The following is a 12,482-nucleotide window of genomic DNA, read 5'->3' on the forward strand; positions in this document are numbered from 1 at the left end:
TTTATCCATACACATGCAACCCTTTGCTATGGAAACATTCATGCCCTCTAGCTTATTGTGTTGCTATGGCAGCCATCCCAGAATAGTCTCTTTTTCTGTTCCTTTCTCGTGTGCTTGACTCACAAGTTGAAGTGGAAACCGCAATGCAATCTGCCTCTCGTTCTTGTTTTTTTTTCACTCACATTCTTTCAAGTACCAAAGGAACAGTCTGTCTCTCTGAATCATAAGCATAAGTTCACGCATACTCAGTATACGTGTGTATGAGTAGACGAGGGAGCGTGTTCTGTGGGGAATTCCATGGATAAACAAAATTGGGTTACTATGGGGATGGCAAATATGAGGCGGTGTGACCCGTGTGTTGTGAGGTAGTGTATTTTAAGTACTGCATGTTGTCATTAGCAGCCTGGGGTTGATTCATAGTTGTAATCTGACCATAGATACCCTCTACTCTGGGTGGTTACCTTAGGTCCACTTTGTTTTAACAAGTTCCAGCTTGTGGTGTGCTTACTCATAGGGTTCCAGGGCTGGGCCCAGACGAAATCACAGACATGGTAATGGTTTGTGTACAGTGTTGTGAAAGATATGTGAGGGTAATATATTAGAAATGTTACAGGAAAGCTTTTTTTAAAAATAATGTGGCGATCGTGAAACATCACATTCTACGATTTACCTAATTTGACAAGAAGATGAAGAAAATTCACTTATCAGTGCTAACAGGATTTAGTGAAATTAAATTGGGAGCCCTGTGATAGACTGGCAGCATGTCCAGAGTGTGTCCACTTTTTCTCTCCCTCTCAGCTCCTGCTTCGTGTTAGGTTGCTGGATGAATGTACAGATGAATTAAACTGGGCCAAAAAGAAGAATATACCAAAATATATTTAAAGCCAGAAGTTGGTTGTACATAAATCTTGCATACATATTTTGCTTTAAAGTCAATCAAACCTACTTAACATACAGCTGAAAGCTGATGTTTATTTAAACTGTGAAAGTGAAACAATAGTTTTGCTCACTGTCTGACTTCATTTACCTATCACTTGATTTAGATCAGTTACAAATACAAAACAGGCTTTAATTACTAAATGCCAAGACAAAGAAATGCCTCCTTCAAAGTCAGAAGTTTACATAAACTAATATTACCTTGCTTTTAAATAATTTGGGAAAGTCAAGCTGATGTCTTGGCTTTGTAGGCTTCTTCTTCTAGGATCATTCACATCATCTAAGTTAAATGGAGGTGCAGCTGAGGATACATTTTAAGACACACTTCAAACAAAATCTCTCAAGATATCAATAAGTGAATTGTGGAGCTCCACAAGTCTGGTTTGTTTCATTCAGGATCATAAAATTTACAGATGCTTGACGGTGTAACATTGTTTAAATATGTATGCAATTATAAACACCATGGGGATGACCAGGCTATCATACCAATCACAAAATGAGCACTGTGTCCTAGAGTTGAATATGTGTTGTAGCGAAACTGCAGAACAAAAGCAAAGACCTTGTGAAGATGCTGGTTGAACCTAGTAAGAGTCTCTTTGTCCACAGCAAAAAGAGTCCTGTACCGACATGAGGTGAAAAGCCACGCAGCAAGGAAGAAGCCATTATTCCAACAGCAACATAATCATTATTCCTGTGCCATGTGAACAACCAGCATGTTTCAGCAGCTCCCAGATTTTTCTTTTTTTAAATCTATTTTCTTTTTTAAATCTATTTTTTAAATGTGTCATGTGCTCCTGTTTTTTCACCTTGTATGCAATATGGAGCTGACTATTTTCAGTTTCTTTTTACTTATTTTTTTTTTTGAGAGGCCATTCTCCCATTGTCTACTTCAGAGATCATCTACTAGCTCTCTGTAGCTACACTCCCCCCAATCACCCAATCGGCCAATGTTCCTTGCAAGCTGAGGAGGAAGAAGCTGATATTGGGCAACTCGCAGCCAGTGGAAAAGGTACAGAATTGTCATCCCATCTATCATCATGGGAAATGTGAGATCCCTTCCCAACAGAGTTGATGAACTAGCAGCTCTAACCCAGTCTACAGAGAGAGCAGATTGATCATGCTGACGGAGACGTGGCTAACTGCGTTAACTCTGGACACACACATAAACATGAACAGTTTTCATTTAATTTTGGCTGACAGAACCAAGGTGAGCAGTAGGAAGAGTCTGACTATGTTTGTAAATGATAGATGGTGCAACTCTTGGTATTTAACTATCAAAGGGATGCTCCGCAGAAAGGACATTGAGCTATTGGGATAACACATGTTATTATGGTGTATGTCCCCCCCCTCTACTAATACCACGGCTGTCTGTGATGTCCGCCACACAGTTACCAGTAGACTCCAAACACAGCCTCCCCAGGCTCTTTTTCGGATATTCAGGGATTTTAATCATATTGCCCTGTCCTCCACTCACCCCACCTTCACCCAGTAGGTAACTTGCTGCACAAGAGACAATAAAATTCTGGACCTATTGTATGCCAGCACCAAGGAGGCATGCAGCTCATCACCTTACCCTCCACTGGGGTCTCAGATCACAACCAAGTTCATCTGCAGCCCTTGTGTAAACTCCTGATAAAAAGAGAACCAGCTGTTACACAGACAGTAAAGAGAGAGATGTGTGGGGAGAGCTCTGTGCTCCTCATTGGGCAGACATAGACTACCACTCTTACCTCCTTGAGGACAGAATTGTACTGTGTGCTTTGAATAGTATTATTACTTAAACAGTTTTGCTTTGTTTTTGCTGTCTTTGTCTTGTTTCTGCGCTGCTAGATAATCGAATCTCTGTGATCAAACTACAAAAGTGGCCAAACAGGGTGGAGTGGATTGCTCTTTGACCTGGAGGGGAGCAGGGTGTGAAGCGCCGCAAGAGTATTTAAAGAGACTACACCAAAATGAGCTGCTCTCAGATGCACCTCAAAAGAGGGGTAAAATCATTGTAGCTCCACTTTATATAGACCACAACAGCATGATTTACATGTGAAAAGGAAGGATTTAAAAGCATGATATGTCCCCTTTTAGGCAAAACACAATGCGTGGCAGAACACTAACATAAAACATGGTGGTGGCGGTATCGTTGTGTGAGGATGCTTTTCTGCTGCTGGGATGGGGAAGCTGGTCCGAGTTAGAAGGAAGATGGATGGAAATAAATACAGGACAATCCTAAAGGAAAACCTGTTTCAGGCTGCAATAAACTGCAATGGACTGAGGCAAAGGTTTACCTTCAAGCAGGAAAACAACCCTAAACATATTCATGCGTTAGAATGTTTTAATGGTATGACTATTCTTACTGAGATGCACCTGTACAAAGTCCACAACATGGCATGCTTGCTTATCGTTTCATTTTGAGGACTGTGTAAGAGATACAATATTTGGCAAAAAAGAAACATTGTTTCACACTGAATATTATCCCCTCCGTAAAACATGGCCATGGCAGAATAATACTTTGGGGACGGTTTTTTAGAAACAGTATTGATGGATGGAGATAAATACAGGGCAATCCTCAAAAAGAAAATGTTAGAAGCTCCAAAAGTTGTAAAACTGGGGAGGAGATTCCCTCCTAGCACAACACTGACTTCAGCATGTAGCTAGAGCTACAGTGCGATGGTTTTGATCAAAGTACATTGATAATCGAAGTCCAGACTTAAATCCAATTAAGAATCTGTGGCAAGACTTGAAAATTGCTGTTACTAAGCACTCCTGATCAAGTTTGACTGAGTTTCAGCTGTTTTGCAAAGAATGGTTTAAAAATTCTTAATCTGTAAATGTGCAAAGCTGATCAAGAGATACCCTGAAAGACATGCAGCTGTAATTGTATCGAAAGTGGTTTTATGAAGTATTGACACAGAAGGACTAAATGCAAATGCACTCAACGTTTTTTAAATTGGTAATTGTAAAAAGCATTTGAGAAACATTTTTTCTTACATTTCACTGTTATGCATGACTTTGTATTGGCCTTTCACATAAAATCACAATTAGATACTTTGAAGTTCATATTTGCAACATTAAACAGTTTAAGATATATTAAAATATTTTCAAGGCACTGTATGTGAAATAAGATGAATCATAAAGAAAAAAACTGAAATCTTCAGACGTTTTTGTAAACGAAATCCTCTCTGCCTGTCATTGTTTTGTAGTTGATAGCTCTGGTTGAATAAGAGGATATAAGGGAATGGGTGTGTTTCCTTACCATAGGTGTGTCAGCCAGTGTGAACAAACACAAGATGAGTCACGGGCACTGACAAAAATAAAAACATATTAACTCAAAATGCAGCAAGGCCTAAAATCAGGAGATTAAATGGGCATGGATAGTTTGAGGTATGATTACAGGACTGCAAGTGTAAGAGTGTGATTAGTATGTCCCGCAGGATAAAGAAAGTTGCATAGCTGCAGCCTGAGTAAAGGTGTGACTTGGCACAGCACCTGGAACTGATGACTATTTTGATTTGATCAAACCTCCCTAAGCAACTGTTTAGCAATGCCTGCGGGTGCACCACACACATGAATATGTGCTGCGTATGAAATTGTGTAATGCAAGTTAATTAATACATGAAGAACGGATCCGCAATTGATGTGTTGGAACTGCATTCTAGGCTTTAACCAAGGGAAATAGTAACGGGAGACAGTTCATTAGGTTTGAGGAAAAAATATTTTGTATTGTTTTTGTATTTTGTAATGTCACAATCTTCAAATAAAATTCCTTCCTCAGTTCAGACAATGAAAGCAGTGTGTTGAGCATAGAGGCTAGCTTGTGTGAGTCACCGAGATAACATGAAAGAACACGAGATCCAGTGGAAGTTTATTGCAAAACATATTTAAATAAGTAACTCAATATTTGATTCTCCTTTTTTTTCTTTCTTTTTTTTTTCTTTGTATGTTTGTGAGATGTTACTGGGTGAGCCGATTACATTTGTAAAAACTTCTCATATATCTTGAATGACAGACTCTGACACGTCTTTACCACCTTTCTTCTAGAAATGAAAGCAATGCGGAAACTGAAAGAAATTACCTTCACTTTTTTTCTGACTACATCACATATAGCCTGATGCCATTTAGATTATCAGCAAACAAGAAAAAAAATTGTAATTTAAAACAAACTGAAAGCATTGATTAAGACCAGCTGGGTTTGTAGCCTTAGAAATTCCATTAAATATTGCAACAGATATTTTCTGTTGTTACAGAAGCTAACAAGTCAAGTTTTTTTCAGCGTCTCATCATATTTTTTTTACTCAACGCAACATTGTTGATTTTATGTTAAGTATTTGTCAAGCCAATATTGAGGACAGCCAAAGACCGAGTCAAAGAGGCATTGTTGTATTGAAGAAATGCCAAATGGCATTTTCTACAGTAACTCTTATGTGTTTGATAAATGAAGGCACAATTGTGGAACATTTTTCAAAAGCAAAATAGTAACTCATTTCATGTATATGATCTAGCTGCTCTTTACCATGTAGATAATACAAACTACGGTTTTTAATATTATTCCTCCTATTATCACTGTTAGTGCTTATTGTTGTTTTTTTGCACTGCATGGTGTTTCCTGAGGACACGGCTCATGAAACCAAGAAATGAAAACCACTGCAGGAAATGGTCTCCACATTTTCAACTGTGAAACAAACAGACATATAAGTTAGGAGAGCGCTATATTTTTTCATGTTTTTTCCTGTGTGTTCTATAACTGTTAATCTTGTCAAACAGTTAACTAAATAGATTGTTTCCTTGCATTGAACTCCATGTGTTTCTCTTTTACATCATGTCCTCGAATGACTTTTGTTGAAAATTGGCACTAAATAAATAAACTGAATTGAAACCAAATGTTTCTGCTCAAACTAAAACTTTTTTTTTTTTCTGTTTTCAGCATGACTGTGTAGCCTCAGTACATTACATGGTTTTATATTCATAGAAATTAGTCAAAACAAATTACAGTTTTGTACTAATGTCATTAGTACACAAGGGGCAAAATGTTTTCTACTATATTCGGTGGAATATAGACTTTACAATGTGCGAGAACTCTTTGTACAACCTGGACAGGTCACCAGTCAATTATAGAGCAACACAGAGACAAACAGGACAAATAACTATCCACAAACATTAACACCTAAGGGCAATTTGAAGTGACCAATTAACCTAACATGCATGTCTTTGGACTGTAGAAGAAGCCAGAATACCCAGAAAACGAATGCATTCAATGAGCAGACATGCAAACGGCATGCAGAAAGACCCCAGGCTGAGATTTAAAACCTTGACCTTGCAAGCGATGAGGTCTAACAACTGACCATGCAAATCATGGAATGAAGAGCTTACCAATGATTTGAGTTTGCATTAATGGAAGGAGGGAAGATATTGACAAACAGATTTTCTTTAAGTCTGTTACATGTCTTAAGAAATGCATAGACTTTGCCCTCCTTCCTGCTCAAAATAAATAGCTTCAAAGAAAGGAGATGAAGAATATCCTCAGCAAAACAAGAAGAAATCTTTCATTGTAACACAATAAATAATTTCAAAGATAATCCAGGTAAATGAGTGGCATTTTTGAACTGAAACCTGAATGATGTATAACTGTACAATTATAAAACAATAGCAGGACAAAAATATCTAAATTTTAAACTCAGGATTTAATAAAATGGAAATTCTTTATAAGGTACACAAAAAAGCACCTATTTCTCCATAGTCAACATCAAGGTCATCTGATGTCACTGGTGTTCATATGGACTGAGGCTACATGGCAAAAATAGTAGTAAACAATTGGTAGGGGTGTAAACATGCACCATTCAAGGTGATTTGTTTTCTTTTGTACTATATAACAGGACGAGGAAAATCTGGCAGATTAAGGGGTGGATTATAAAGCTTTTTAGTCTAATCCAATGGACTTTGTTCCTGAGGAAACAAACTTTGATATTAATATGATGAAGATCAGACAGAGTCTTTCAACAGCAAAGGTTCAGCCTTATATGTCTCAGAATGACTCCTTGAATTATCCTTGAGCCACGACGTATGGTAACACAGATGCCAAGGATGACGCAGTGATGAGCATAACGACCACCTTCAGAACCTAAAGTGGTACAAATCTTATTGGATTCCTTATTTAATTAACTGTTTTAATTTGACTGGGTTTTGTACATGTTCACCACCATATTCTGCTTATATTTTTCTCAAACTACACTACCAGTTGAAAGTTTGGACACACCTTATTCATTGGTTTGTCATTCATGAGGCGGTGACATTTCAGGTCACTGCCTCATGAAGCCAAGAGTGTCCAAAGCAGTAATCAAGAGCAAAAGGGGGTATTTTGAAGAATCTAATATAAAAGATGGTTTGAGTTTTGTAAATTGTTTTGCTACATAATTCTATATAATTTTGTGTCACTATGTGTCTAGAATGTAGAAAGTAAAAAAAATAGGCAAAATCTACTGAACGACAAAGGCGTGTGCAAACGTTTGACCGGTTAGAGTAGTCATATTCAATAAATTAGAATATGGGTTCAGACGAGGCTTGTTTGTCAGATTAAAGGCACCCTTTGAAAATAACAACCATTACGCAGGTATTATACATATTCTTTATTAAGCCCATTTAATTTTATTTTTTTTTATTGGTCTGATGTGTATGTGAAATGCTATTACAGACAAATGCATAACCACAGCGGAGTACCTACATTTATGACTTTTTTACAAGTGAATCAAGGGGCCTGCTAGAACATATTTCGCTGTTTAGGTTATAAATAACACACAATTGACCATGATTTATGTGCAGGCATTGTGAGGCTAATTGATTTGGCAAAACCCATCATTGGTCTGTGTGAATGGTTATTTTTGGCAGTTGCAGCAGATGATGCACCAGTTTTGCAGGTCACAGTAGGATATATAGTTTGTACTTGAAAATGAAATCTGACCATTCCTGTCTCCTCTCATTCATGAAACATTTCCACGCATTTTTGTTGCCAAACTTTCCAGACACCTATGGAGATTTACTGTATACGGATCAGGACCTTTGCAGCAATAGTTCAAAGTAAAGATAAACCCCACTGCAGAACAAACATACATAGATTCCACAATTCTACATAAATCTACTATTTCAAAATCACAAATAGTATTGCTTTGAGTGCAAGAAAACGGAGGGGGGTGGTTGAAGAGCTAAAAATCGTGAAGTTCTGTGAGGAAAAGTAGGCAGGCATTGTAGAATAGGTGGGCGGTTGCAGCAGGGAAGACAGGGCTGGGGTAGAGGTGGCTCTCTGATCAAACCTGTTGAAGTACTGATTCAGGTCATTCACCTACCCTGAATCTCATACAGCCTGGGAGTTTGGTTTGTGACGTGAAATAGTTTTCAAGTTGTTCCAAACCTCCCTGTTTTTCTTTAGCTGGTCCTCCAAATTCTTCTTGTAGATGTTTTCTCCATCCCTGATCTTTCTTCTCAGTTTCTTTTGCACAGCTCTCAGTTGCTCCTTGTTTCCTGATCTAAATTCTCTTTCTTCTCCCTGAGGAGAGCCATTGTTTCAGGGTTGATCCAGGGCTTGTTACTGGAGAAACGCCGTACCTTCACGGTGTTGTTCACACAGAAAACATAGTCCATAATGCAGTCTTTGATAACACACAGCACTAACATAAGCAGAAGGCACAATCCTACTGCTATCAAAACAATGGCCAGGATGTCATATCAATACACATTAAATTCATGTCTGAAATAAAGTTTGTTTTCATTGTAATGTTATATGCAGCTCACTGCTTTGCTGTGTCCGTTGTTACCATAGACAGAAGGAACTGACGCCATAAATAGTCTTTCAGGAAATCCTTCTTGATACTGGTGGTGGTTGTTGAATCCTTGAAGGGCACTTTGAAGGTTCTATTGCTGGGAGATGGCGTAATGAATTGCTTGGGTCAATACACCCAACAACCGAACATTTAGACTCCACTTGCAGCTTTGGCATTTTTGAGCTTGGACTACCAAATCCCATTGAGAAATTAAAATGGCAAATGCGCAATTTGGTCAGCCAGAAGTCCATGACCTTGTTTAGCTGTTCCGTGGCAAATACTGTGACATAACAGTTCAAAAAACGTGATTGAGAATAGAGAAAACAGCTTGAAAAGTACAACCCAACAGAATATAAAGATATCTACGCAGCACCTGGAGAGACTAAATTTAAGTTTTCTGCACTCCTACAGACTCCAACTACACAACAAAATGTGCTAACAAAGTGAATTTTGCATGATATGTCCCCTTTAAGGTTGAACAAGCTCAATTTTGGTCTCATCTAACCAAAGACCTTCTTCCACATGTTTTGTTGTTTCCAAGACATGGGCTTGTGGCAAACTGTAAGATGGACAAACAGTGGGTTTTTCTTCTTAACAGCCATAAAGGCCAGCGGAGCACTCTACTAATGGTTGTCATCTCAACAGATTGTCCCTCATGAGCTGTGGCTTTCTGCAGCGTCTTTAGAGTTACTATGCATCTTTTGGGTGCTCCTATGAAAATTGCCCTCCTGATCTGGTCTGTTAAATTAGGTGGACGGCCATGTCTTAGTAAGTTTGCAGCTCTGTTATATTCTTTCAATTTCCAGATGATGGAAAAGTTGGTATGTTGTTTTTTATTTATTTTATTTAGGGTTAAAAGAGTAAAAACGAGTCAATACGTATGCATGCCACACATTTATGATTCTTATTTGCTAAAAATCTGAAAATCCTGCATTATTTTCCTTCCTTTCACAATTATGTAATACTTGGTGTTGGTCTAGCAAAAACAACTACACTACAATAAATTAAAATTAGTGGTTGTTACAGGATAAAATGTGAAAGAGCTAATGAGAAATGAATACGTTTCCAAGGCACTGTACAATATGTTAAACTTTGCCAAGAACTCTAATCTTCTGTTAGACTTATTGTCCTCCATCTGTCTCACTTCTAGTAACTTGCTTAAAATTTATTCCAGATAAGGGAATACATAAGAAAGGCTCTTAACAAATCCATCCTCATATCAGTCTACAAACTTGTTGTCAAGGAAAACTACATTTACAAGCAGTAAAGAACATGTTCACTGTCTGGTTGTTAAGGGGCCATAAACAGCCCCTTTGAAAAGTTGTTGAGCGGAAAACAGTTTTGACGAGAGTCCTGCTGTTTACATGCCGACACATCACAAGAGCTGTCTTCTGAAAGTAAAAAAGGTGAAACCCGTCTTCAAAGGTAATGGGAGCCCTTGTCTCAGTAAAGGGTCAAATACGCACAGAGCTGATCAGACAGGAAGATAATCTCTGGTTGAAATTTGAGGCTCTGCACTGCAGTATGATTATAAGTTAACTTCAGTATCAATCTATGATAAAACATATTATATGAGCTCCTTGACATTTTAATCCAACAGTAACCTGTTTTATGTTTGGAAAACATATTGCTGCCTTTCAGAACTGCTTATTTAAAACAGTTCCAGTTCAAACACTAAGGAGGTCAGTCTTCACAGAGTTCAAAACTACACGTCTGCACAGACACATACAAGCAGTCGCTCCTGTTTTTGTGGAGGATCTTAACAGTGTTTTTTCCGGGACAAAACAAACCCTAAGTTGTCTCAATTTACGGTGTTGTAAAACTGTAGTATTAAAATATAAGTATGCACACGTCCAAGCGTCTGTACCACACCCTGTTCGCGCCCCACAAAGCAGCATGGCAACTTCCTCTTCTCTAGCTTCTTGCACACTATTTGCTTGTTGAGCATGGGTGTCCAGCGCAGGGAATCACGAACAGGGTATTTCAGAGAGGGTTCAAATTAGAAGAAGCAGACGCATCTGTCACGACAGTTGAGTGACTGTATCCTTGGACAACATAACATTTTTTATCCACAACTGGAAGTATATATAAATACTATTTTAGTAAACTAACAGGCTGGGAAAGCATGTCAAAAGATTCCAGTGGAGTACAAGTAATTATAAATAAAACTGAAGAAAAATAAAATCAAGGGAACAAATTTATGTAAAAAGTAGAACAAATTAACTACATATGATATAACAAATGGTGCCCTTTACAGTTATTGAAATTATATGTAAAAAGCCTTAAAATAAATGTATCGTTTATTGCAATTATACAATCTCTCTGAACATTTTATAGAAATTATACCTCAAATTTCAGTACATTTATTCAGTGTTTCCCTATAACAAAAAAATTATTTCCAATAAAACAATATTGGCAGACTCAACCAATTCCTATGAAATGTGTTGCTGGTGTTGGTCAACACCAGCAGATAACATGGATACCCAAATCATCACCAACTGTGAACATTTCAATTCAATTCAATTCAGTTTATTTATATACTGTAGTGCCAAATCACAACACCTGTCCTCTCAAGGCATTTTCCCATCATTTCAATCGAATCATACGAATTTCAAGTCAGTTAAATTACAATTAATCCTAACTATTGAACAGTTTATTATTTAAATTGGGTAAACGTATTTCTATCTAAGGAAACATAGCAGATTGCATCGAGTCAGTGACTTGAAGCAGTCACTCCTCCTGGATCAGCATGTACTGAAGGGGGGCAGTTGCTTACATTGACTTTGCAGCAATCTCTCATATTGAGCATGCATATTGCTACACTGGAGAGGAAACTCCCTTACACTCACACGGGACCTCCAAAAATCTAGATTCTGTGCCTCTCCACTCTTCTTTCATACTCTGGGACCTTGACTCTAAATGAAATGTAAAATGTACTTTTATGTAAAAAGACTGGACCAAAGGTTTTGGACTCTGGACTAAGCAAAAGTCCTGTCTTTTCTCTCGTCAGCCCAAGTAAATTGCTTCTGATGTCTGGTTCATGAGTATTTTGACACAATTAATGCAACATTTGCAGCCATATCTGGGATACATCTGTGTATGGTGGCAATTGAAGGACTGAGACCGGCCCAATTCTACACCATGTAATTCTCCTCCAAAGTCTCATATGGGCTTTGCTTCACAATCTACCTTTTCTACCATATCTTTTCCTTCCACTCAACTCTCCATTAATATGCTTGGGTACAGGATTCAGGACCTTTTGTGGCTTACCCTCAGTGTGAATGGTGTCAGCGACTCTGCTAAACAACCGTACATTTTAGGTTTCTTTTAAAACATTACTTTATCAAAACATTAAAAAAAATAAAATCTTGAAATTTATCACTGTGTGTATAAGGGATCTATTTAATATATGAGCTTCATTTATTAAAAAGAATTACTGAAATAAATGAAGTTGTTAATGGTATTCTTTTTTACCAAGTCAGGAAACAGCTACAAGAAAATATCATCTCAATGAAATTGGTCCATATCTATAGTAAACCAAAAAATAAAAGGTTCGAAACCCATCTAACCAAAACAAACAAGGCTGGACATGAACACACAATTTTGCCCTTGATATAGGAGGTGAAAAATCTCCAAAGCTCACTGGCAGAGAACTGCACCAAGAGTAGGATCAAGAGTTTATTTCTAAGGATTTCAGCACATTTGTCAGGTTTTCACAGGTTTTCAGTTAACAGGATTACTAAC

At 37.8% G+C, this 12,482-nt stretch overlaps 1 long non-coding RNA gene across 3 annotated transcripts; it reads left to right on the forward strand.

The window, feature by feature from the left end:
• The first annotated feature begins 289 nt into the window (after positions 1–289).
• On the forward strand, positions 290–4,158 carry LOC124860924. Of its 3 annotated transcripts, XR_007036501.1 has the most exons (4): positions 410–551; positions 1,830–1,945; positions 2,767–2,921; positions 3,016–4,158. It is a non-coding gene; the product is annotated as an uncharacterized LOC124860924 (long non-coding RNA). The 3 variants fall into 3 exon arrangements; XR_007036500.1 differs by lacking the exons at positions 410–551; positions 1,830–1,945 and adding an exon at positions 290–365 and having other exon boundaries at positions 3,016–4,154; XR_007036499.1 differs by lacking the exon at positions 1,830–1,945 and having other exon boundaries at positions 3,016–4,154.
• Positions 4,159–12,482: the final 8,324 nt, after the last annotated feature.

Source organism: Girardinichthys multiradiatus, chromosome 23 (genome assembly GCF_021462225.1).
Source record: "Girardinichthys multiradiatus isolate DD_20200921_A chromosome 23, DD_fGirMul_XY1, whole genome shotgun sequence".
Lineage (NCBI taxonomy): Eukaryota > Metazoa > Chordata > Actinopteri > Cyprinodontiformes > Goodeidae > Girardinichthys > Girardinichthys multiradiatus.